This window comes from Aythya fuligula, chromosome 3, assembly GCF_009819795.1.
Source record: "Aythya fuligula isolate bAytFul2 chromosome 3, bAytFul2.pri, whole genome shotgun sequence".
Taxonomy (NCBI): domain Eukaryota; kingdom Metazoa; phylum Chordata; class Aves; order Anseriformes; family Anatidae; genus Aythya; species Aythya fuligula.
The window spans coordinates 108,868,568-108,894,140 of NC_045561.1; the positions used below are offsets into that span (position 1 = coordinate 108,868,568).

At 44.4% G+C, this 25,573-nt stretch overlaps 1 long non-coding RNA gene across 1 annotated transcript; it reads right to left on the reverse strand.

Moving 5' to 3' along the window:
* Positions 1 to 890: 890 nt before the first annotated feature.
* Positions 891 to 5,023, reverse strand: LOC116488347. The gene is made up of 3 exons (XR_004253150.1): positions 4,941 to 5,023; positions 3,371 to 3,494; positions 891 to 2,918 (listed from the first exon to the last, which is right to left on the reverse strand). It is a non-coding gene; the product is annotated as an uncharacterized LOC116488347 (long non-coding RNA).
* Positions 5,024 to 25,573: the final 20,550 nt, after the last annotated feature.

The window sequence follows — 25,573 nt, forward strand, 5'->3', positions numbered from 1 at the left end:
GTTTTAAACTCCTCTCACTGAGGAACCACTCTCAGCACACTTTCCTTGGATCTCCAGGCCATCCTTGGGAGCCCATGTAGCAGCAGCACTGGGGAATGCAGCAGAGGAAGGCTCCACACACATTAACCAGACATAACACCCTTTCCACTCCTTGCAGGAAGGGTACTGGTATAGCAGATGAATCGCACAAACAGTACGTTGCCACCAGATTTCTCCTCAGTACAGCTTTGCAATTATTTAGGAAAGCCTACGACCAACAATATCTAGTTGTAGGGGTGCCTTTCCTTTGCTGAGCTGTTTTCTGTGTTAGAACATAGCGCTAAATAATTTGCTGATACAAACTACGGAGCCCTTCTGTATGACAGCGATCTCTTCCCATCTGTGAAACAGTGGAGCCAGAAGTAAAATAAGCATTGCCAATGCTGCTGATGTCAGTAAGAGCTGTACTGATGAGTTTGACAGGAAACCTGGGTAATATGATTTGCTGCTTCTTGTCATCAGAATCACAATCAGCTCATCAGTGTTACAGGAGTTGAATTTACTTTTATTCCAACAACAGAAGAAAGTTAAGAGGTTTTCATAACACCAACAGGATCGAGATGAAGGAAATCTCTTAAAAACCATTTACTGTATCTCCTTAGAAGCTTGAAATAAAATGTTTTTAGAGAAAAACGCTTGCTCTTACTTGTGCACATGCAAAGTAATTAAATAAAACTGCTCACAAGTGCTGTGTTTTGGGCAAAACTTTTGAATTCTTTATTACAAAATCAATGAACACTTGAAATACTATAACATGTTGAAATAAAACATGATTACATTGGCATCAAAAAGCTTGCAAACAGATACAGAGAAAAAAAAAAAAAAAAAAACAGAAGAAATGGGAGTCTACCAATACTCTAAGTTTCTCTTTATCTCCTTCATTAAGCTTCTTTTGATTTTTTTGATGGCAGAGGTTACCTTCAATGCTAAACAAAGACCTTGGGCAACATCCTGGCTCCAAGTAGGTCAATGAATGTTTTCCATTGGCCTCGGAGTTAGAACTTTACTCATTACCTACATACTCATTAACACATCTTCTAAATCCTTGAACTTGCTATACTTGTTTCTCTGGTGAAGCCATGCATTTTTCTTCTTATGCATCTGCTCCAGAACAGTTACTTTCCACGTAAAAGCTATTTGGTCCATTCACACGTTCATAAATTGCCTATATTCCTCTTACACGGATATATAAATATCAAGAAAGGCATATTTTAGACAGTGAGCTGCTGTGTGGCATCAGTTAAGATTATCCCTCACCTGCCTGAAACAAGCCTTTTTTGCTAAACTTCAGGGCACACTGTACAGCTAGCAGCCCCCCAAAAAAAATCACAGCAGAAAAGAACTGTCCAATTCCAAACACAAACACATTGCTGCGATAAATTGCTTTTCTGAAGGAAACGGCTGCTCTGATATTTGCTCAAAGGATGAAGACTATGGGGTAAAAAGTCTGAGCTGTGGGTAAAGCTCAGACAAGCCAGTAGCAGAGGCTGGATGGCTGGGATGGCAGAAGCACAGAGCTCTCCTCTGGCTGGGTAATGCAAAGGGGAGTGCTGTGTAGCAGTTTAAAGCCAATAGCATCCACGGTTACTCAGTGTCCTGTGTGAAATATGTGTCATCAGCCCGATGCCTATGACGAAGCAGTTTAACATGCAATAGCGATTGTGGCCTTCTCACACAACCTCCAAAGGCACAAAGTCCAGTGCAGGTGGAGATTTGACAATCATTACCTCATCCTCTGAGGTAGCACTTCTAAGATGGCCCAGGGTGAGGCACGGTCTTGGGACAGCCTGAAGAACCCCCACAGCTCCTGCCAGAGCTCTGCAGAGACAAAGGGCTTCAGCTCTCACTGGCCTAACCTGGGCGCTACTCACACACCACAGAACTTGCTCATAACACATTCCCTCCACCATGCCATAAACCCTCTGACAATAAAAAGCGCACGCTCTTCGGTAAATACTAAATGACACTTCTAAAAGTTTCATTCACAAATTCAATTTATATCAGAATATTCAAATAGCAAAATTCTAAAAACTTCCAGACATCAGATTAGAAAAAAATATTTCAAAAAGTCACTTCAGTCTACTATACGTACAAATGCAACATGCTTTGGACATACAGGCTTTACACTTTAGCCCACCACAAAACTTGGGAAGACAAAAGGGTTTATAATGTCTTTCTAAGTAAGTTTGAAACCTCCTTGAGAAATTTTCCCTTGTGGAGCAACCTAGCCTGACATGGGGTGAAAAGCATAAAAGTCTGACTGTAGCAGCCAACAAGGACTTAAAAGATTTGGGAGGTTTGAGAATGATCCGTATTATTTTCCTTTTGTCTCTGAACAATGCTTTCTTCAGTACATTACTAGCCTGGTGATGAGCACATCTGTGAAAACACCAGGGGAGACCAGACTAGCTGGTGGATCCTCCATGGAACTCAAGTTGCAATCATGGTTGGCCATGTCCCAGCCAGTCCTACAATGGCATAAAACATTACAAGTTGACAAACAATGCGACAGTGAAAAACTGAAAGGTCTTCATGCCACCGGTCAATACCCATTCAACAGTTTTTAATCAAGGGCAGCAATTTGTTATTAACACCCATTCTGTTTCAACACCACCTCCGGAGCACAGTGTGCTCCTTCTCTCCTTTCTCTCACACACTCACACTCCGTTGCTCACTGTTCCTCTTTTCCTCTTCCCCTTGCTGGGAAGTCTTCTAGATCCTCTCTTTACTTTGGGCTCAGCGCGGCATCACAGAAAGGAGAATTCTTGCAGCTCATCAGCATGCCTGCCCCCATTTGGTTGTCACTCCGGCAGCTACACAGCTCCCTCAAGTCTCTTTCATCTTCCTCCTCTTCCTCCTCTCCTTTTTTCCGGGTACATCTGCCATACAAACAGGTGACATTGCACAAACATCCACTGCAGGATCATAGCCCTGGGAACCATTTGCTTTCCACCTGAAGCAGGCTGCTTTGTGGTTCCTAGATGTGTGTCACAATGGCCACCTACTTACAAGGATAGTACAAAGTCATTGGGGGGGCCCTGAATGTTTTAGTGGGCTCTGACACATGCATTTCCTTCCATTTCACTTCTACAAGTGCTGTGCAAAAATTACGCCCACTAAATTTAATATAGTTCTGCTCATTAGCCCCACTAGGAGCAGGAAGGTATTTGTCACAGACACAAAGTATTACAGAGCCTCTGTAAGAAGTAAGACATACAGCTAAAGGAGAAACATTTAGCATATTCACTTAAAAATGCATTTCTGAACAGTTTTCGGGTTATGCATTATTCTGAAATCAAAATTCATGAGATGTACAAAGCCCATCACTTACTGTTAGCGTGTGGATTATTGGGAACGTCCAAAGGTTTTCTGGAGGAAGCACAGACTGCATCACTGCCATGTTTCGTAGATACCAAGTCCCTTGGGCCTTCTTCCTCTCTTGTTTCCAAACCTTGCTGGGGTTTAATTGAAACAATATGCTTCACTAAGCATATGAGTAAAACGAAGCATATGCAAGCACAAAATATGACAGAAAATGTAATTATTGTAGGGAATTGGTATATTTAAAGAAACTGCAGGACAAATTAGGTTTCAAATGATTAGACTATTCTGGCATGTCATCTACCTGCCTCCTGTATATTTGACTTAGGACTGAAGTGCTGAAATTGTCTTTCATTACCATTTTTTCTCATTTTCTTTACTGAACAGAAGAACAGCAAGGGGAAAGCGCTGTAACAGTGTAGTGAGACTGAAGACCGAGATGTGCCCAGTGACTGTGAAATGATCCGTCTATAGAAATCCTACGTGTAGCACTGAGAGCGATGAACAACTTTATCTCTGTACCTGACTTCATCATTTCTTTTATTCTTTTATGTACATCTCCAGAGGATGAGCTTGCACGGCAGCAGACACCAGCATTTGGCGCTCACATGCAAAACAAACTCCTCCTGGCTCATCTAAACACGTCAGTAGGAACAATGCTGTACTGAAGAGCCTGACCAGCACTGTTAAGATTCTTCATTAAGGTACGTACAAAGCTAGAGCAACTAATTGGATGTGCAAGAGAGGGAGTGGCCTGGCAGCACTCTGGTGACTCACAGGCCGTCCTAATGATCATTGGAAGGATCGTGGGCCATGAGTTACCTACATTTTCCCCTTAAAATGGGGACATCAGGAGTTCAGGGAACAAAACTGTCTCAAGGATCAGAAGAGACCACAGTGGGTGTGAGGGATGACAAATGATACTACGTAGCCATGAGTCCAGAGCAACATATTCAGTGACAAATGAATGAAAAACAATTAGGACACTTTGGGGGGTCCCCTCTATGTCTCATTCCACTGAGCAGTGAGGACATCACAGCCAAATAGACGGGTCCAAAATCCACTTAACATTCTGTTCTTTTGTACTTCCCATCCCAAATGAGCTGACATTTTCCACAGCCTTCCTCTGTTGCACTCTGAGACTTTTTTCTCTCAATAAGCTTTTCACTAGTATAACAATGGTCTCGTTTTATCTTCACTGCCTTTCAGGAACCACCTTTGCATATTGTTAAAAATACCTCCAGGTGACCTTTCAGCATAGATAAAACACAGCCAAGCTGTACAGTAAACTTGGAATACATTTGCCTGAGAAAGCATTTTTCTTCCATGATTAAAGCCATCTGCTCCTGTCTGCATTGCAAAATCGAAGTGTTTTGTAAATATGTTAGGGAATACCATATTGCAAAAGCCCACCGGTCATTGTGCTTACCCTTCTTTTATGGCAGGGCAGGGAGAAAGAAGAGAAAGACATAAGTTGGAGGGGAAGACAGATGTGCCCTGGTCACGTCATCCTAATGAAAAAGACACCCCCCTCCACTCATGGAAAGCTAAATGCTACTCTGAGAACACAAAAGACTCACATGCATCAGTCCAGCTGCACCCCTTGCTTCCTTCACTTCATTTTTCTTCTTCTTCCGCTGCATTTTGCTTTTGAGTCCAGAAAGACAGAAATTAATGCCTTCTTTGCCTTTTGGCAAATCCTGAAAGCATGGGAGATTTTGTAAGAGGAGGCCTGGGAGAGCTAATTAACTGGCTACTTTTTTTTTTTTACAGTAACACTGATTACCTCTAGGAGTGTGTGCTGACAGTGTACAAGCTTCCATCTCTCTCGGATAAAGTACACACCTTGGCTTAAGACAGCTGTTTGCAAAGAGCTCTGCACACTCTCCCCACTGCTACCAGGGAGGGCTGTTTCCCTGGGTTTCTAGAAAGTGGCTAGATGGGAAGCCTTGTGCTTCCATCTCTCCACCCAAGCTATGACCATAATACTATCAACAAATCCTCTCACTTAAATAAATAGATCTGAGCCCCCTGGGATGGTGTGAAGGCTGGTGTTAGCAGTGGACTCTAAACCTGCTAAGACCCAGGTATTCAGGAAAGTCATCTGCAGGAGAAAGAGTTCATTTTTGCAGTATTGCTTAGAACAGCAGTGCCACCTGGATGGTAAACTCCCAGAACCAGCCACCCCATCCCACATGTCCTGTGAGCTCTGGTTGCCAGAATGAGATCAGAAGAACGATCCCAAAGACAGCAGGTCTCCCTCGGTCACCAGTGCCACCGCCTCACCTTTTCTCTCTCATCTCCTGTCTGATGCTCCTCATCTCCTGTCCAGTTTCCCCACTCTTCTGTGGGAGCCTTCCAGTCAGAGTCCAGGTCAATTGCTGAAGGATCATCTGTTAAGGCAACCACATGCATGAGTCATGTTCAAATCCGTACAACTTCCCAGACTCATACTAGTAATGGAAACTCTGCAAAGAATATCTGTCATCTTACCTGCCTGCTGATGGGGTGGTTGGGTGTGCACACATGCATATGAATCTTAAATGCATTTTTAGAAAGGAAGTACCAACTGCTAATCACAGTAAGTGATTGCATTCTTCGGGACAGGAGTAAAATTAAAGAAGGGAAGAAAAAGACAATCTAGCAACAACAAAAGCCCTTTCAACCTGTGCTTCAGTAAAACAAGCTTTACCAAAATGATAGTAGCACGGCTTGTCAAACATTTTGTTTTAATTTCAGGAAGAAGGATTCAGGCATATCCAGAAACACTGGCAGAGACTGCAGGCTCAGTGCTACATTTTATTAGCAGGACTGTTTCTCAGCCCATCTCCTCTTCCACAGGCTGCAACACACTGACCTCAGGGCAATTACTTGTATGGAAGAGTACTATTAGTAAAGGATTTGTGCATTTGTTAGTGCTCTTGTTGGTGCTTTCTTTCCTACAAAAAATAGTACCAAGTGCACTCTTGACTTCAGCTTCCTTTTCCATTTTTTTTTCTTGAATGTAAGCCAGAAAGGCACCATCGTGGTGTAGATTTCCAGAACTCCCTGACATGCAACTCTGAGCATGCACTAAGTAGATAACACCTACCTTGCTTTGATTTTGATCATTTCAGGGGGGGGGCAGGCAGAAAACTTTTGAAAACCTTTTAGGTTTCTGTATCTGCAGGCATCTGTTACTTTAAAAATTGGCCTCAAGCCTTCAGCTGCCTCTCCACAGAGCACTGGCAAATGATTCTCAGACAAGAAAGCAAAACAGAGCAGTCTAATTTCTTTGCCCAAACTGAATGAGTTGCAAAAAAGCAGATAAATCAGCATGAGATGTTGAAAGGACCACTTGATTATTTTTTAATGGGTCATGTCTAACAATCTTAAGTCTTATCCTAACAGGGAGAAAGACTTTGAGAACACAACATATAATAATAACTCTTAGCTGATCACGTCTCTTAAAATAAAAACAAATATAAAAAAATCCCAAGCTGGATGGAAAAACTTCTAGTTGAAGCAGGGCCAAAACCAAAAGCATGCTGGGGATGATAAAAGACAACTGTTTCCAAAAGGCTGCTCTATCCAGTTTGCTGCCAAATTTTATAAACATGATTATAAACATTGCTCAACTTCTCAGCTTAAAAACCATCCCCTATACACAGACAGCATTTCCCTCCTCCTTCAGAAGGGACAGGAACAAGTACTTTCTAATTTATTTCCCAATAAAATTCCAGTATTTCAGGCAAATGAATGCATCTAGATTAGAGAGAGACACAACATACATGAGTAAGCTGTACGTGTCAAGAACACTTTGTGCAAGCTGTAGTAGTGGATACCATCACCAAAAAACTTCTGCTCCTTCTATCTAGGTTACGTGAGATTTGGGCTCAAATTCTGGAGGATTCAACTGCAGTGGTTGAAGGCAATACCAGCGGGCACGCTCCACCCAATATCTCCAGTCCCAACAGCGAGTGGGGGTGAGGACACAGCAAGTCCCAGCTCTGCAGACTCTGCCTCTGCACTAATATACCGCTTGCGAGCTGTGGCAGCAAAACAATAGGCAAAATCATGCTGCTGCTGCCAGAGAGGAGGCAAATTCTGGCTAACAGGGAGGTGCACGGCATTACACATAGACCAGCACAATGGCACAGAGTCTCCAGGAATCACAGTCCCTCCCAAGCTGCTGGCAGCGATGCTCTCGTGGGCGTGCAAGTAAAACGGGCTGTAACTAGAGGAACATGCGCTGGAGGCCACAGCTGGCACTATTGCTTTTTTAAGTTGCGATCTTTCGGTCTGTTTATGTACTTATTTTTAAGCATAAAATAGTTTTAATGGCCAACTTCCCGCAATGGCCTTGTGTTCATGCTTTGCCCTCACCATGTGGGTAGGCATGAAGCTCAGCGGTGACTCTGTCTTGTCTCAGAATTGCTCTTCCCAAAGCATTATGTCCTGGAAGTGTTGAATCTCAACTCAGAGTAAAATTAAATGCAATATAAGACTCTTTACAATTTGTTTGATTTGGTGGGAAAATAGGATTAAATGTGTTTAACCCAGAGCTCTGTTTTAAAACCTCTCCTGTTCTGTAGTGTGTTCCCTTCCAGCAGTGGGGTCTGGTTAAAGGGAAGAGTCAGCAGGTTCCCTGTGCCAATGGATAGAGAGGGTAAGGTAGAACATCCTACAGGCTGAACCTTATTACCTGGCCTGGAAAATGAAGCCAGAAAGTACTTCTGCAAAAGTCAGTTTGTGTCACCAAGAAAAAGATTATATTTTTTTTTTTTAGTCCAGAGTTGTAGCATTGGGACTATATGCTGTCAGGATCTCTCTTGGGCATTCTCCATTCTATTAAGGTCGGTAGAAACCTAAGGGAGAGCAGGTCTTCATGTGGCAGAGCAAAATCCTCTATGGACTATTTATTGTCTATGGTGCTGAATCCTTCTGTGGTTGGTGTTGTAAAGGGCAGGTGGCTGTGTAATGTACATGGTCCTTACCCATATCTTTGCTGAGCTCTTGCACATGGAAACCATTCAGTGCACATGGATAGGCAATTTCCAGCTGAAAGCTTACATTTACAGTAGAAATTTTACAGGTAGAAATTATTGCTCCTACCAGCTGGGTGTAGAGTTCCTCATTTGGCATCTTCCTCTAGTATAATTCAGAAGATGCAAAAGTATCAAGTGAATCCCAGATTGAAGACTTAATCCAAAGAAGCTGCTTATTCACATGAAACCAAAGTATTAAAATTCAGTTTAACCCCAGGACAGAAGGAAGGAAGTCATGAGACACGGAAGCTTTCTGAAGATCCCAGGGAAAATGTGCCTCAGCAAACAAGAAAAATGTGTTGGGAAAATGCCAAGTCACAGGTAAAAAGCCAGCCCTCGTGGTAATGATATGGACATGCTGCATTTCTGAAGAAGGGTGCCAGTTCTCAGAAACTGCCCTGACAGACCAGTAGCCTTCCAGGCTGTCACCAAAGCACAAAACACCAAAGCACACGTGGTAGCAGAAATACGCAATAAAATATTTTCTTGCCTTAAAACCAGACATCAGAGCTCTAACACAACCCCGCCAGCAGCATTGTGCAACTTACACATTTTGTAACAGCATCAGCAGCCACAACATATGTATTTTGAGAGACAACTAAGCAGAAGTACAAAATACGTCACCAAAGGGGCAGAGGGAGACTGGTGGTAAGAGACAGTATTGGGAAAGGCACGCAAGCAGTAAAGCCCACGAGGTAAAGCAGAGGAGGCAGGGCAGGCAAAAGAGATGTCTGGTGGAACCAGGACAACCCTGCAGAGCAAGCAGGAAAGATGCCTGGCAAAACTGGAACAACTCCCGGACCTGGAAACAAAGCGAACTATGCCAAGAGCACAAGAGATTTTCACCCCCTTTCTCCTCTTTCACATGCAGAGATGAAAAACATGCAAATGCTAATGGTGAGCAAGGAAAAATGAGGAAGAAATAAGTTGTCTTTTCAGCACCCTATTCCCTCATCACAGAGCCTGTGAGCCTGGCCACCTCACCTCTGTGACCACCAGGGACTGAAGCCATCAGTGTTAACCAGGTAGCTCCAGCTCCAAGCTACTGAATACCTCTAGCTAATTAAGGGTAAGATTGCTAGGGACTAATTGTTTGAGTATGTAGAGCTGATGACTGAGGACAGAATGAGAATTACAGAACCACTGAGTTCAGAAGGGACCTGTAGAGGTCGTCTAGTCCTACCCTGCTGCTCACAACGAGGTCAGGTAGGAAGGCTGCTTGGGGCCTTATCCAGGCAGGTTTTGAACACCTCCAAGGATGGAGTCTCCACAACCTCTCTGTGCAATCCATTCTGCTGCCTGATTACTCTCACCATAAAAAAAAACAACTGGAATTTCCCATACTTCCCTCTGTGTCCATTGCCTCTTGTCTTACTGGGCACCACCAAGAAGAGCTTGGCTCCACCTTCTGTACTCCCCCATCAGCTACCTCTCTCCCCCTCTCCCCAGAGGTATATATACTTTGAATCGCAGCCCTCTCTGTCTATATGCTTTGAATTGCAGCGAGAGGTAAGCCCCAGAGCCCCCATGACTGTCATTGCTGTCACTGGCACTTCACAAGATGGCACCCGGCCTCCCGCTCCCCCTGCTCTGCTCGGCCCTGCCACCAAACAAAGAGACTCATTAACTGTTCTGATCTGGGTTTGATAAAACGACCCCGGCTCATATTCAGGTTATGAATGGCTTTTTTTTTTTAATTTTTTTTTTTTTAGTTCACAGGCCTGCAAGAGCTAACAGGCCTTGTTTGACTGTCAAAAGAGCTCATTTTGCCTGCAGCGCAGGCCTTACTGCCAACCATTACCTCATCCAAATTCAGGGAATACACGTTTGCGACACTCCCCTCCACATCAGTATCAAGGCTGATGATTCAAAGGGAAAAACCTCCTACTACTTAGGAGAAAGCTGTAAGGCAGGCAGAAAACCTCCCAGTCCTGCTTTCAATCAAAATGCATCTGCTTAGACGTTTGCAGGAGCAAGTTGCTGAATTTGCCCCCGTACGCTCTGCTCTCGGAGAGATGTGGCATCGCTCTGCTGAAAAAAGAGAAGCTGTGCAAAGCCCAGCAGAGCAAACCCAGGGCATGCCAGGGGTGATGTGTGCCAAACGCAATCCAAGGACACACTGCTGAAGAGCTGCCGGCATTGCCTCCCGCCTGCCTGCACCAGAGAGCCTGGGTTCGGGAATTACAAAGAGCCTGGCACTCCCTGGCAGCCTCACAGGGGTCAACAAACACTGCACCAAGGGAGGAGAATACCTTATTTATTTATTTATTTTAAAGCAAATAATGTTATTTATAAAACCCTCTGATGGCCAAGCTCATGTGTCTGCTGCAGGATCTCAGTTACTGCTGGGCAGGGAAACAAGACAACTGCAGTTTTGTCTCTTCTCTGCTTTCATCCGCTTTGGGTGCTCCTTTAATTAAGCTAATCAGGGCTGCAAGAATAAGAAGGGGTCGACTGCACTCAGCAGCCACCATCCCTGCAAGAACAGGGTAAGGTCTCCCAACAACAGGGGTATAAATAGATACCGCACTCAATCCTGACCAAAAGGTCAACAGAAAAGGGCACCTAATGCTCATACTGTTCATGCCAAATCATTCCAGCACTCAGGATCTACCCTGGCCTTTCCAACAGATAGAAAATAAATAAAAAATTACCAGTCTTAAAAAGACTGAAGTCCCAGCTGCCACCATACACTGGTGTTTTGTCCTGTGCTTCAAGGTACCCCATGTGGGCTCTGGATTTAAGGAGATTTAAGTTTTGACAAAAGCACCCTGTGCTCCAACAGTTCCCTGTTCTCCCCAGGGACATACCCCACGCACCACCAGCAACCCCACTGGGCTGGCAGCTGCCTGGATGGAGGCTGCTCAGCTCCACCTTCCCAGCTGGACCATGGGAGAGGGAGAGATGCAATGCTTAAGTTATGAGAACCAAACCTAACTTTGTTTTGAAAATTTAGTAATCTGAGATGATTGCTAACACGTGTTTTGGATTTTTTTTTTTTTGAAATGCAGAGCCCATATTGTTGCCTCTGGCTCAAGATGTCCCTGAACCACTCTCCGCTGGGTGTGGAAACGGACACAGGGAGTGATTGCTCTATGCTTGACCTGTTCCTGAGCCTGTCTGCCAGCAGCTGCTATGTACAACTGTAGGAGAGAGGACACCAGTCTATGGGAGCCCTCAGTCTCACTGCAGCTGCTCTTGCTGCCCAGAAGCTCTAATTACACTTTGCACAGCAGTATGCATGCACAAAACAAGACTATACCTACTTCCTCCCTGTTTTTTTTGTCTCCATCTAGGTAAAAACACTAATAAAGTACATGTTCTCACCATTCTCAAGGGTGCCACACAGGGTGTCTGCAGCTATGAGCATAGAGCAGTTCTGGGCACCTGCCCATAACCAGACCCAACCTGCGTTTCACTCTCACCAGCCTCACTCTGCCAGCCTCACGTGAACGAGCAGCTATAAAAGTGGGCCCTGATTTTTGCAGCTTATAAAACAGTCTGAAAAGGGCATCGGCATTAGTGTACCCCTCTTTCACTGGCAAATGAGCAAGCAGACGTACCCTGCTCCTGCCATACATCGTCTGCTGGGAGGAAAGTCAAGCTGGTGCTCCAGCAGCATCTTGAAGGACTGTCCTCAGAAGATTTACTCTTTATATTATCTGCATACAGAAAAAACATGCTTTCTAAAAAAATAAATTAAAAAAGAAGAAAAAAACTAAAAGATAATCACATAGCTATATTCATGTTATTAAAACTAATTAATCATGTATTTATCAGCATGTTATGCCACGATGCCTGGATGTTATGTAATTTAATCCATACATTAATCTATGCTGCTCATTACAGCGGATTTATTAAAGAAGGCTGGACGAGGACACTACACACAAGTTATTAAAAACAACCCGCTCAGGAGTGGCTACGCTAACACTATTCAGAGATATAAATTCCAACAAATCTCTGTTGAGCATGTAAAAAGGGAGTTACAGATCCAACAGCACAAAAGCCACATGAAGTGAAGCCAGCTCCAACTCCCACAGACTTTAGTGAGAAAACTTCTGCTCACTCTAACAGTAATTCAGATAAAGCCATAAATACCAAATGAATTACTCAGAGAAAGAGCACAGATAAGAGAGAGCTGGTGGAGGAAAAAAAAAGAGTTAAATGTTTTTTGGATAATTATTTTCAGCAACTAAAGTAATCATTAGGACTCGCACGTTTCCCTGAATGAATTCATTCAGCCCCTTTCTAACACCAGTACATAACAGACTAGCATTTTCTTCATATCTTTCATACACAACCAATTTTTTCTCTACATATTTTTGATTTTTTTCTTTCTTATTTTCACTTAAAGAATCCCCTTGTTTATGCAGTTTTTCTCAAGTATCAGCTTGATTTTTTTGCTGCACAAATGCAGATGTTAGTAAATACTTGTACTTGTTACATGAGGAACTGCTTCATTCTGCTGATGCAGTGTTGGAAAACAGATGACCAAATATGACAAGTATTACATTGACTCTAATGTTTGGCTTTAAAATTGAATTCCATTGTGCTGGCTTACTTCACACAAACTACGTTTTGTGCACGGATGTCCATCTCTGTGTATCTATGCTTGCACTTAGCATCTCAGAACCATTCAGGATCAGATTCCGCACTCAGCTGCTCAGACCTCCAGAAGAATTGCAGTTTCAGGCAGGCTGATGGCATATGAAGGAATCTTCATATTTCTTTCAGAAATAACCATCAGAGTGTACAGAACAGCTGCGTGCATCACATCACAACAGGAGCACTCGGAGCTGGGCAGTGAGAGGTACCGACGGTTACAAAGAGGCAAAGGGAAAACTAAAAACAGGGCCCAAGATTAATGCAAAACCCAGGAGACACTTCTTCCTTCTCCAGACTGTGCATGGAGAGGCTCGAGCTGAAAATCTCTTGCTGCACAGGAGAGGAAACTGCTGGCTAAGCGGCTAAGCAACCTCTCACAGGGCCCCTCCGGCCTCGGCATTTGCTCCCTCCCTCGCACTGAAATTCTCTGAATTTGCTGGTCATCAAAACTTATTGCAAATCTTCTGTGTGAGTAAATCTAACCGAGAAGGAATTTGCTGGGGGGGGGGGGAAAGAAGTAAAGGGGAGGCTTTTTTTTTTTTTATTTATTCCAATAAACAACGGTTTGGAAAGCGTTCAGTAATACATTCTGACATCACTCCCCAAAAGGCTGGTGCACTGGGCTGCAGATGTGAGCAAGCTATAAAAGAGAGAGTGACTAATAAACCGTGGTTGTAAGGGAAAAGACCCATATATGACCAACAGGAGTACTTTTAAGCCGAGCATCTAACAGAGCACAAGAAGAACTTTGAAGGAAACAATAAAAAAAAGACCACAGAGAGAGCACTCACCTAACTCCTTTGACAGCTCTATTAATGTCCCAGAAGTCAAAGGACAGGATTTTACTTCTGCAATGTCCCACGTTCCTGCATTTCAAAAAGCAAACAACCAGTAACACAAAATGTGGTGTCATGTTCACAGCTGGCAACTGCAGTTTCGGCCTGACACTCCCCATCTCCTTCCATGTTCTCACCATCCTGCAGCCACTTTTGTTGCTAAAGAATCAAGGAGAAATTATCTTCTACAGACAAAGGGTCCAGCCCAGGTGCTATTTACACCTTCTCATCACTTCAAAGTGCACATCACACCAGCATGTTTCTTTGGACTTAGTCAAATTCCTCTCTTTTGGACTGTTTTGCCCTTCGTGCACAACTGGCAGAGGTTGTTGTCATACATCAGCCTGGAGTTTGGCCTTCTGAAGGCAAGAGAGTGAAAAATGGTACCAGTGACCTTCTGCCATTGACCCTGTACTCTGCAAAAGAAAGGACTCCAGCAAAGAAAGCAACCAATGTAACGGCAAGCTAAGACCACTTTCTGAACCACCAGAGTCCAGGATTACTGCTACTGAAGGTGACTTGTTGTATGGCCTTACACACCAATCAATCCAGTCATTAAGCTTGATCAATCAGTGAGATCTTAATGAAAACCAAATGCTTTTGGAAATTAACCAAAAAGCAGTATTAACTATTTTAACTTGTAACCCCCCACCCCCAAGAAGTTAGGAAGAGAGTCTAAAAGATACAAAGGTCCAATTTCCACCCAGTTATTAATTATTAGTGCTGCTCTAGAATCTGCAGGATCACCCACAGTAAAAATGCAATGTGAGACACGGCTTTGCCATAAAAACTAAGCCATGATGGAAAAGAAAAGTCATCAAAACACTAGTGAGAAAGCTGATATCATCTCTTGATCTTTAGCCTAATGGCCTGGCAAGCCATCCCTTCACTGCTTTAAAGGAGTCTGAATATTTAGAAGCACAACTTCCACCTTCAGCTTAGATTATACAGAGAATGTCCCAGCAGCACAACCAAGAGACTCGCAGTAGCTCTTGGTGATTTTGTTTGGATACTAACGTTGGGTTAATCAGCTGGGAAGCTGGGAAACTGTGTCAGTACAACGCAGTACTGCCATGAGCACACTGCTGCCAACTGTCAAATACCCAAGCTAATTTAGGAATACCTTGCCCCATATTTCTTTGGACATACCCAAAGCCTAAGTCTGATCATGTGTGTGCAACCTTGGACTTTGCAAAGGAACCAAACACTAAATACCTGTGGCTAGAAAGCTGCATACACCCATCAGGTAGTCTGCAATACAGGAGAAATTCCTGTGCCAAACACTTCTCTTTTCATATTGCCATCATGCTAGAGAATAAAGGACAGCTAACAGGGTTCAATGCAAGCAGACAACGCCATGTGTGCAGGATGAATGCCAGCAGGCAGGACTCTCCGAGGCAATGTATGCTGCAGGACACTATAACTCATGAAACTTTCCCTCTACAATGCTCCCTCTAGGAACATAGGCACTCACCTACATTGGAAAACACATCCTCTTCTGACTGGGAGGGCACAGATTCCTCTCTGGTAGCTTCTGAGGCCTTTAGCACAGTCCCACGCTCTGCCCTGGTGATGAGAGCACCTTTTCCACGGCCACCAGTGTCCTCTGCGAGTGGACACCTTGTTCCCTTCTCATCCCAGTCAAAGGCCGGCTCAGCCACCGAGCTGCCCTGTAATGCTCTGCTGGCGTCTTCTTGGGAATAAACATTATCACAGGGTTACAAGCATTCTTAATTACAACAGATGATACAGGGAAAGAAAGCCTGATCCAAATGCATCAGACATAATGTCCAGATTCATGATGAAATTATTTAGATGCCTTGGGCATCGCTCGGGACCCACAACAGTAAAGGGAGCGAAAGAGGACAGCAAGACTTCCAAGGGAAAGGAAAGAAAACCTCTTGGATGTTGGTAGTCCAAGTCTGCTGAGAAATCAGTGCTAGGCATACACACAGTAGAAATCACGACAATTATCTCCAACATCTTTTGTTCCAAAGGACTCCCAAAGCACTTTACGACTCCAACCTTCAGAATAGCAAAGCCTTTTCCTGATGCTCTGGTGGGCAGGGGACCAGTGCTGACATCAACCCCACCTTCACACAGCTTAATGCTGCTGCTGCTGCTCATTCCCTGCTGGGAAAGAGCCGTCAGCACTCAGCAGGGTTAGGGCTTCTTCCTGGAAGTGGGAAGAGCAGATTTCATTGCTCTCTAAATGTTATCACTAAGAGGGACCAGCACCATCAGCTGATTTAACCCATTGCACAGCAAAGGTTCCTGCACTTCACCAGTGACTTCGAACGCAGCTTGGTCCTCTGAGCTCCCTCCCTCACCCTGGGCCAGCAAACCACGTACATCTGCGTGGGTTTAGGGTTAATGCACACTTCCTTCTGCACATGCAGCCAGCACCGCTGGTGCCAACAGGCCAACTGACGTGAACAAAGCCAAGTGTGAGCCCTTATGCTTTGCTGGAGGCCACGCAGAGACCTCAGCACTTTAAGCCCTTAGAAACTGTCATGGAGATATCTAACCCTTGGCTTCTGTAATCTAGATGATAAAGTGGTCCCAAAATGTCTGCGTATTTTTAGATCAAAATTCGCTGTTTACTTGCCCCGATCTTCAATTTTAGCAGGGCTTCTGAGGTACTTTACGTTAATGTCTTCTTGCTGACAGTGCACAAACATCCGTATTTACCCAGTTGTGTGTCCCAACTCCAAATTTCTTAGCTTCTAAATTGCTCTAATATGTTTAACTTCATAGGTTTCTCCATTATACTAATGGTTTTAACAAAGATAATTAAATTATCAAGACATTTCCAAACATATTAATTCCATGACCTGCTTTTATACAGCAGTCATAATAACATAACCAGTAGCAATGTATATAGGCATAAGTGCATGGCGGACACTTTGAAATCCCCACAGGAAAAGTGTGGTGTGAGTGCATAATGCTTCTCTATTTTATCTCATTAAGATAACAGCACATTTCCCTTTTATAGATGTTTATTCTGGGCAGCCCCGAATTAAGGAATCTGTTTGGAACTGGGCATATAATGCAGGTTTACATTCATTGTTAGAAAACATCTTTTGTCAAGTAGCACAGAACAAACTAATCCCATCACACCACACCTTTAGCAGATCTCAGATCTAATGGACATTTGTTTTCAAAGTCCTGTGGTTAATAATATGTGTTGTAATGAAAGCCTGGAATAAAACACAAGGCTCGCCAACCTGTTTTTTCCTGAGTAGGAGAAGGCTCAGGGGAGATCTTCTTGTACTTTACAATTACCTTAAAGGAGGTTGTAGCGAGGTGGGGATCAGGCTCTTCTCAAAAGCACCAAGTGATGACGGGAAATGGCTTCAGGTTGTGCCAGGGGTGGTTTAGGTTGGACATTAGGAGAAATTTCTTTACTGAAAGGGTTGTGCAGTGTTGGAACGGGCTGCCCAGGGAAGTGGCTGAGTCACCATCCCTGGAGGTCTTCAAGAAACATGTAGATGTAAAACTTAGTAGCATGGGTTAGTGGTGGGCTTGCCAGTGCTAGGTTAAAGGTTGGACTAGAGGATCTTAGAGATCTTTTCCAACCTGAATGATTCTGTTCTATGATTATAAGTAAGCAGTCTAAATGTGTGCAAAGATTTTGCTGTCTAATGATGAACAGAGCTAACTTCTGGGAAGTTAGGAGTAAGAAGCCCAGTCAGATCAGGTGTGCAAACTCCCCATAGCCTGTAAATTTACCTTTTTGTTTCAGCCTTTCCTTCCTTAAGTGTCTCTTTTCTCGGCTGCTGATCTTGGTCTGCCAGACACCTACAACAGAGAGCAAAGGTCACTGTGACTCATCTTAAGTTAACAAGAAACTTCCTCTACTGCCTGTACTGCTTACAAGGCAAAGTGTTCTCTGCTCGTTTTCCATGCTGTCTGTAAAAGTGCCCCTGCAGCGATGCTGCCCGGTCGTATGCAGCATCTCCCCTGCACAGTGCTTGCTGCCTCTGCAGAAACACAGGCCACGTTACATAAGAAATCCCTCTCGCAAACCTGTCTGTCATGTATCCTGACTCATTTAACTGCACATATTCTTCTGTCCTTTGTGTCAGCCTGATAATGCGACACCCCTTTCCCTCGGGGGAGATGTCACAACAGAGCATCAACAGCCTCGTACGTCTGACAGCACAGGGAAGTTCATGAAGAGCTTAACCATCAAACATGGCTTCGATTTCCTGACCTTCTCTAGCCCTCAGCGTACCCTCAGACCTGGTGTGTGATGTGAAGACCCGCTGCCATCCAGCTGACTTCCACGTGCACTCATTCATACCAGTCAGGCCACGCTCTGCCTTCAGCTCTGCTCTCCACAAGCTACAACACGACAGGAGGGCCTGCCAGGAACGGTTAACGAAGAAAAAAACACCGTCCCCTGATTTCACTGAGACAAACATCTTTCTCTAAACATCCCTGATCACATGAAACAGTTCAGCTGGTTCATCTGTCCAAAAAAACTAAATAGCCCTTTGAAGAAAGCCTCCGCTGTTTCCCATCGTTCTCCTGTGCCCTTGCAGGCACTCGTTGCTCCTGACGCAAGCACCCGCAGGGAGGACTCCAGCCCAGCAGCAGTGAGGGCTTCTCCTGCTCTCACCAGAACACTAATCACATTATAATCTTTTAAGCCCGGAAAAGCTTAGATTTGCTTGTTTTCAATATGACCCCTGGTGGGGGGAGACTGACAGGCAAGAATGGAGTGTTACGTATTTTCCAGTGAAATTATAGCTGCCTGAGCCATGCTAGCCTCTGCCAGGTTTCTTTGCAGCTTTGCTTGTAACCAAAGATCTTGGCTCCCTTCACAGGCGTAAGGAATTGGCTGTGTGTTATCCATGCGCCTTTTCCAGCCTCATCCGCGGGCCCAACAAAAAGCTGCCTGGAAAGACCACAGCTCCTGCTGTGGATCAGCATGGCAAAAGCCACAGGATTGGAGCAAGAGCAGAAAGACAGGACCCTGCTCCCAGGTGGACCTCTGGCCACTTCAGATATGCTTTCGCATCCACAGATTTGCCATCTCTGTGAATGCAGGAAGGACCTGAGAAGTGTGGCAGGAAAGCACACAGCCCCTATCTGTGTAGTTACATGTAGAAATGAGCAGATGATAAAAGCCTTTCTCAAACTGGCTATTTTTCCCATTGATGAAGAACACAAAAACGGTAGAGAATGCCTCTCTTTTAAAATATTTCATCCCATGTTGTTTTCTGTTAATATCAATCAGATAACAGAACAACCACAACTTTTCTTACCTTCCTCCTCTTGCAGCTTGTCTTTTTCCACAGGAAGCAGATCTTTCAACGCCTCCTTGTCTGAGCACTGGGCTTTCTTCTTCTTCTTAGGCTACAGCATCCAGGAGATGCGCAGCAGAAAGATCAAACAGGTATTTGTTACATTTCATCACGAAGGAGTCAGGGCAATAGTTTTAAAATGGAGAACACACACTGCTACTCCGAGAGAGAGCATGAGGTTGCTGGATTCTCTAAGTGAGTACAACGCTGGTCCTGAGCACATTTTATTGCAAACTCCAAGCTCATTAATGAAACAACTTTTGTCCTACAAAAGTAGACTTATCTGCCCGGTTAGAAAGCCCACATTGTAATTCAGCCACCTGCTCTAAATAAAGATTTGCATTTATCATTTTGAAGACTATAAAGGAGTAAAACCTATTTCCCCCCTTTCCAATCAGTAACTCTGAAATCAACATTAACACGCTGCTTATGATTAACAAAAAAAAAAAAACAACAACAAAAGACATACAATAATCTATTTTTAATGAAGGTATCTGTAGTGATCACTGATCTAGAAGGACGCAGCAGTGGCTCAGGCCATTTTCATATGGCTTGGTGAAACAGTAGAGCTACCTTTAAGCCTTGAAATTTGAATGTTTTAGATGTAACACACTGGTTCTTGACTTTTGTAAGGTGGGATACTCCCTGCCATCAACATGCCTCCTGCCCAGGCTGAGGGCTGCTCCTTGTGAAGGCAGAGTGGTAAAGCACGAATACTTTCTTCCCTACCAGTACAAGTGCACCATGCCCAGATAAGACCCTTGCCCAGACACAAGGAAATGTCCTGTATCAGAGCTGGAGCCAAAATACAGGAGATTCTAGCTCCTGGTTTGGGGTGTAGACCATGAGATCATCCCACTTGTGGCCGTAGTAACAAGCACCACAGTGTGACCATGCCAGAGTGTTACTCGGTGTTATGTTCCTCACTCTTAACTTCTCCATGAACAGGAACAATAAATTGTCTTTAAAAATATCAAATAAGCAACATTCTTAAAACAAATTTCTCTTGAAAGATGTTATATAAACTCTAAAGCTGTTACTGGTACCTTAAGAAGCTTTTTCTCTCTGATGTTGGCTGACGTTACAAGCTGCCCATTCACTGGAACCTAGAAGACAGACAGCAAAAAAAGCATTATGGAATATGTATGTGCATGTGTATGCATAAATATGTATGTGCATAAAATTATGTTAATACGTATGATATGCTGAAAGACATAGTTAAATAACACCCGGTACAAATCTGGACTAGAATTTATGGCCTTTTTCCAACTTGAGTTAATTTATTCCAAATTAATTAGTGTTAGCTAAGCCCTCATGAACGTAAATCCAGGAACACCAGGTAGATTTATTCCAGAGCAGACATATTTGTGGTTTATCCTAAGATTTGTCTAGGATCAAAGTTGTTTTTCAGATAGGGTAAGCCTGCCTGAAAAAAAGCAGCACAGACAGGAGAAGGCTGATTTTGATTCTTTTTAATGAACGGGAGCTCACTGCACAGCATCCCCCTTCCTGGCCCAGGTTGCCCTGGTCAGAAAGCATTACTCAGGGGATGTGTGCTCCCAAGCAACAGGGAAATTTGTTTCCTCTTCAGAGAGATGGTGGCAGCGGGCAGATGGAGACGCGGATGTGATTGCAGGACCGAAGAATGATGCTTGCAGTTCATGAGAGAGAGAGGGGGAAACCAGCACACTGCAGAACACCGCAGGGTGAGCGAGGAAAGCTAAAACTTGTTCCTAAGAAAAAAGAAAGGCTCACTGGGTGGCCGTGTCCTTTTGGGCTACGGGGACACAACCCCAGATGTGACAGGCAAAGACTCGGAGCCACCTTGTGATGGACGAGGTTACAGCTCCTGCATGGCCACGGGGACGTACTGAAACTATTTCCACTGAGCAACAAGTTTTCATAGGGTCTCCCAAAGGCGCTCTGCAACATCATTAGGACATAAAGCTAATTATTCTTTGAGATGAACCAGCATTATTTCTTCTATGCCTAGTTCAGGTATGAAATAATCTCCCCCAAATTCTGTACTTTCCAACATGCCACACTCTGAACACACAGGCGTATTTCTGGGTCTTCTGGGAAAACATCCCAGTAACTAGAGCCAAAATACCTGCCCCATTGCATCACCAATTTCACCAGCTTTCAAATTATAAGCTTAAAGCAAGTGGTGCACGTCTCTTTTGTCTCCCTGAGCTATCATTTGGTAGCTTTATAGTTATATTCTTCTGAACAGTCACTAGCTAAATAATGACCTCTGTGTTAAAACCCTGCTATGTTTCGAAATGGTTAGCAAGACCATCCTTATTTTTTCCCCAAGAGCAGTCATCTCTCTTCTGAGAACCTCATATTCATCTCCTAGAGGTGTTACACAAACCCTACCACAAAAAGGACCACCTTCCATATCCACTCAAGGAAAAAATCCCACTCTGCCTAAGCATCCACAGCTTCTCTGGGCTACCTGTTCCAGTGCCTCACCACCCTCACAGCAAAGAATTTCTTCCTAATATCTAATATAAACCTACCCTCTTTTAGTTTAAAACTATTACTCCTTTAGTTTAAAACTATTACACCTTGTCCTATCACTACAAAGAGTCCTTCCCCAGATCCCTTTAGGCACTGGAAGGCCACTGTGAGGTCTCCCTGGGGCCTTCTCTTCTCCAGGCTGAACAACCCCAGCCTGGCTTCAGAGGAGAGGTGCTGCAGCCCTCTGACCATCCTCGTGGCCTCCTCTGGACTCACTGTAATAGGCCCACATCCTTCTTGTGCTGGGGCCCCCAGAGCTGAACGCAGGGCTCCAGGCATCTCAACAAACCCTACTAATTTCCCAGCACTCGTAACAAAATATTTACTGCTTTGCAAAGGCTTTGCCAAAGAACCTCCTAAATAAAGCCACTTTCAGCCACCATCAGTGACAGAAACTGCAGCACCAACTTAGGAGGCAAGAAGAAGAAGGCTTTTTTGCCACTTCTCAGACAAACACAGATGACAGGAGACATCCCACCTCCTTCTAACCTCTCTTCACATCAAGACATTTCTGCAAGCTTGAGAGAGTACACACAGAGAGACAGGGAGGTGTCAAGATGAAGGAAATGCACCGTCTCCCTCCCCCAGACTGCCATAAGCCAGCACAGCCTGAGGCTGTACAGAGCCCTGGCAGAGGCAGGGAAAACTCCAGAGGGAAAATTTTTAGTGCAAGAGAAAATTAGGGAAGGTGCAACCTCTACTTGCTCTGACAGCGTAGCCTCGGCTGGGGCAGGATCACGTTCCTGGCTCTTTTCTCCACATAAACGAGAGCAAGCAACAAGCTGGAAAAAATACAGGACTTTGTTTTAATGTTTTGCCAGTCTGACTGCTGTATGCTTTTACCAGATGAGTGCAACATTTCCTACTTAAATGGTATTTCATCTGCTAGCCAAGGATCCCTCTTCCTCTCCATCCATGAATAAGAGGTTAAAAATACGCTGCTGGCAGCGTATTTTTACTGCATCCCAGGGGTCTTCACACTGACCGTCTCCTCAGCCCCAAATACCCAGGTAGGACTCCAGAACCTAATTACATCCTTCCTCAGGGGCTGCTGAGTGCAAGGAAAACACCAAATCTGACCACTGACCGAAGATCCCCAAACAGCCCACCACTGTGTGACAGTCTTCTCCCAGCCCTGTGGTATCTGCTGCTCCTCCACCGTCCCTCGGTAGTGACAGCACCTCCCTTCCTTCCATCACCAGGGACTTCTACCGGGTTCAGCTTCCTTCCAGTGGCAAGGTATTATTCCAGCCCAACCTTTGTGTTAAATCCTGCCTTTATCCAGCCGCTTTTCTCACTGTAAGCTGGCTGTAGGGCTGAGGAGCCCCACCCTGCCCTATTCTTCCCTTTGGAAGCCCTTAGGATACTGAATCAGTCACGCCTCTTTATCACGGGCGTTTGGCCATTCTGAAAAGAAAAAAGGAATTTTCATTATTTATTTCACTTAACTTAATGGACTCATTACGGAGAAATGAAATTTCTCGGGGTAACTTTTCCTGTAAGGAAAATGAAGTTTTGTACGGGGAGAACACATCTATGCCCGCTGAATTTAGTGACCAGATAAAGCCACCAGTACAAATCCAAACATATTGAATATGTGCAGACTTTTACTGGTATCAGACTTAGCATATTAATTTGTGCTCGCATTGTGGGGAACAATAGAAAGATTATTTTTAGTTCACGGCCATTTGGTTTGTGACCCAGAGGAACAGGATTTCCCCCCCACACCCTGCTCTTTTTTCCTTTTGACATAACCTAAGGTTGTATTTCTGATGATTGCACTGAAATCTCCACACTTTTGTGTTTAATTTGTGTGATGCTCTTCATGTAGTTCAACATAAGTCACAAAGAAAGAAGGCACAGACGTAGGTTGAAATGTTAAAAAATATCAGCTTTAGCCATGAAAATACAAACCATGTGTTCAAAGCCATAAAACCATGCCCCTATACGCTTACCTTTACCCATTTCAATCGTTTCATAAGAACGATCCTGTTTTACAAAGCCAAGCACCTTTTTATAAGCGTCTTATCAAATCAGGAAGCCTGCTTTCAACTCTCAGTGCCACCAGCTGGCCACAGGTTTAATTAAAAATGGCATGAATGTTATCTGCAGCTTCGTGCACTTCGTCCCGCTCGGGGAGGTGCTGAGCATTGCCTGCCCCAGGAAGGCACGCAAAGGCTTCCCCAGCAGAGGGATACCAGGACAAAATAAACTCAGGGCAGGGAACCCAAGGGGAGCTGTTACATGCTTCGCACACTGGGAATCGGGGAATTCATTAAAGAACATGAATAAAGATTCAGAAAATTGTTATAGGCTACCGCTTTCTGAACACTTGAATTAAGTGGGTTGGGCACTGGAAATAAAAGAAAGCAAAATTACCCCATGCTGGCAAGGGAGTCTGTGAACAGAAAAACGTTTCCAGATTTAAGAAATAATTCAATTAAATTGCTTCCTAGTGCTCGTTCCCAGTGCAAAAGCTAAACTATTTTTTCTCACCTTATGTTATGGACAAGATAAATGTGGAGGCTTTGGGCCAGCAAAAGAAACACCAACATGCACTGAATTAAAAAAAAAAAAAAAGAAAAAAGAAAAAAAAGCAAACAGAAAAGGACTTTCTGAAGAACCTCCCTGAAGCATGCTGTTACTGCTGAACGAGATATCGCTGCGCTCTTCAGCTTTCTCCGTAAACCTTCAACGGGATGAAAACCGAGTAGGACAGCTTCACTTCCCTCAGCATCCTCCGGGAGATGTAGCGTTGCTGCTGACACCAGGCACTGGTCAGGATGTCTGCCACGCCACTTGCTGTCCAGCATTTGCTCTGGGTGCTCCTCTTCCCTGCACAAAAGCACAGGCTCTGCCACGGGGTAAGCAACCCAGAGCTGTGCTGCTGCAGGCCAGCAGCTTGCATTGCTCCATCAGCAGACAATGAGCAATCGGCATGACAAATGCGTTGGGAAATAAGCAGCCCCAAGTTTCATTAACTCCCAATCAGATTTTCATAAATGGAAGCAGACATCCTGGCCGGTCTCGCTCTGCCACGTGGTCCTGTCCCGGTGGGAATGTTTCTCCACTGAAATGTGGGAGACGTTTCCCAATTCAGTGGGAAATGGGTGAAGGAGAAACTGCATCTCTGAGAAGAGAAAGGATGGGGTTTAGGGCTGAGCAAGAGTCCACCAGGGAAACGGGAAGGTACCAGCATCAAAGAAAATTACTCAGTTGCTCTGAGTTGCTGAGAAAGGGCAAGACAATGGTAATTTCCACCAAGGTGACAATGGGAAGCCACAAAAACATACTGTGCTCATTAGCAAAGGAAACAGAGAGGCTCTTCACATGTGACAGAACACAGAGAAACTTCTCTGGGCTGGGCAGCCGCAGCACTACATGCACATATCTACAAATCTGAAAAGAGGGCTGGAGCCTGGTAGTGAGCTGTAGCACAAATATAAATCATCTTAGCATTAATGGGAAATACGAAGTTTTCCCTAACAAAATCACTTCAGACGTATTCCCAGTAGGAAAGAAAATTATCTGTTGGAAGGGAAAGTTACATGGGAAATGCACACGATGAATACACTGAATTATATGGGAAATAGGTGCTGGGAATGGTGAATTTTTTCACTTCTGTTAGGGAGGCTGGCAGAGGAAAGGAAGAGATGGTGCTCCCATCACACGTGTGCTCCAGGAACCTCAGGGAAAGGAGCTGGGCCATCAGCCTGGAAAATCTGCTCCTCTGTACTTATTCCCAGGGATGAAGTTGCCTGTAGGAACCCCCTGGGGAATAACCCCCAGGGGAAGGTGGCAGTTACCAAACTCCAGCACCTTCCAGGAAACCTACAAAACCAATTCTCATACAGGACAGCTACACGGAGATAATCGTGCAGGGGTGTTTCACTGGAACAAAGAGTACCAT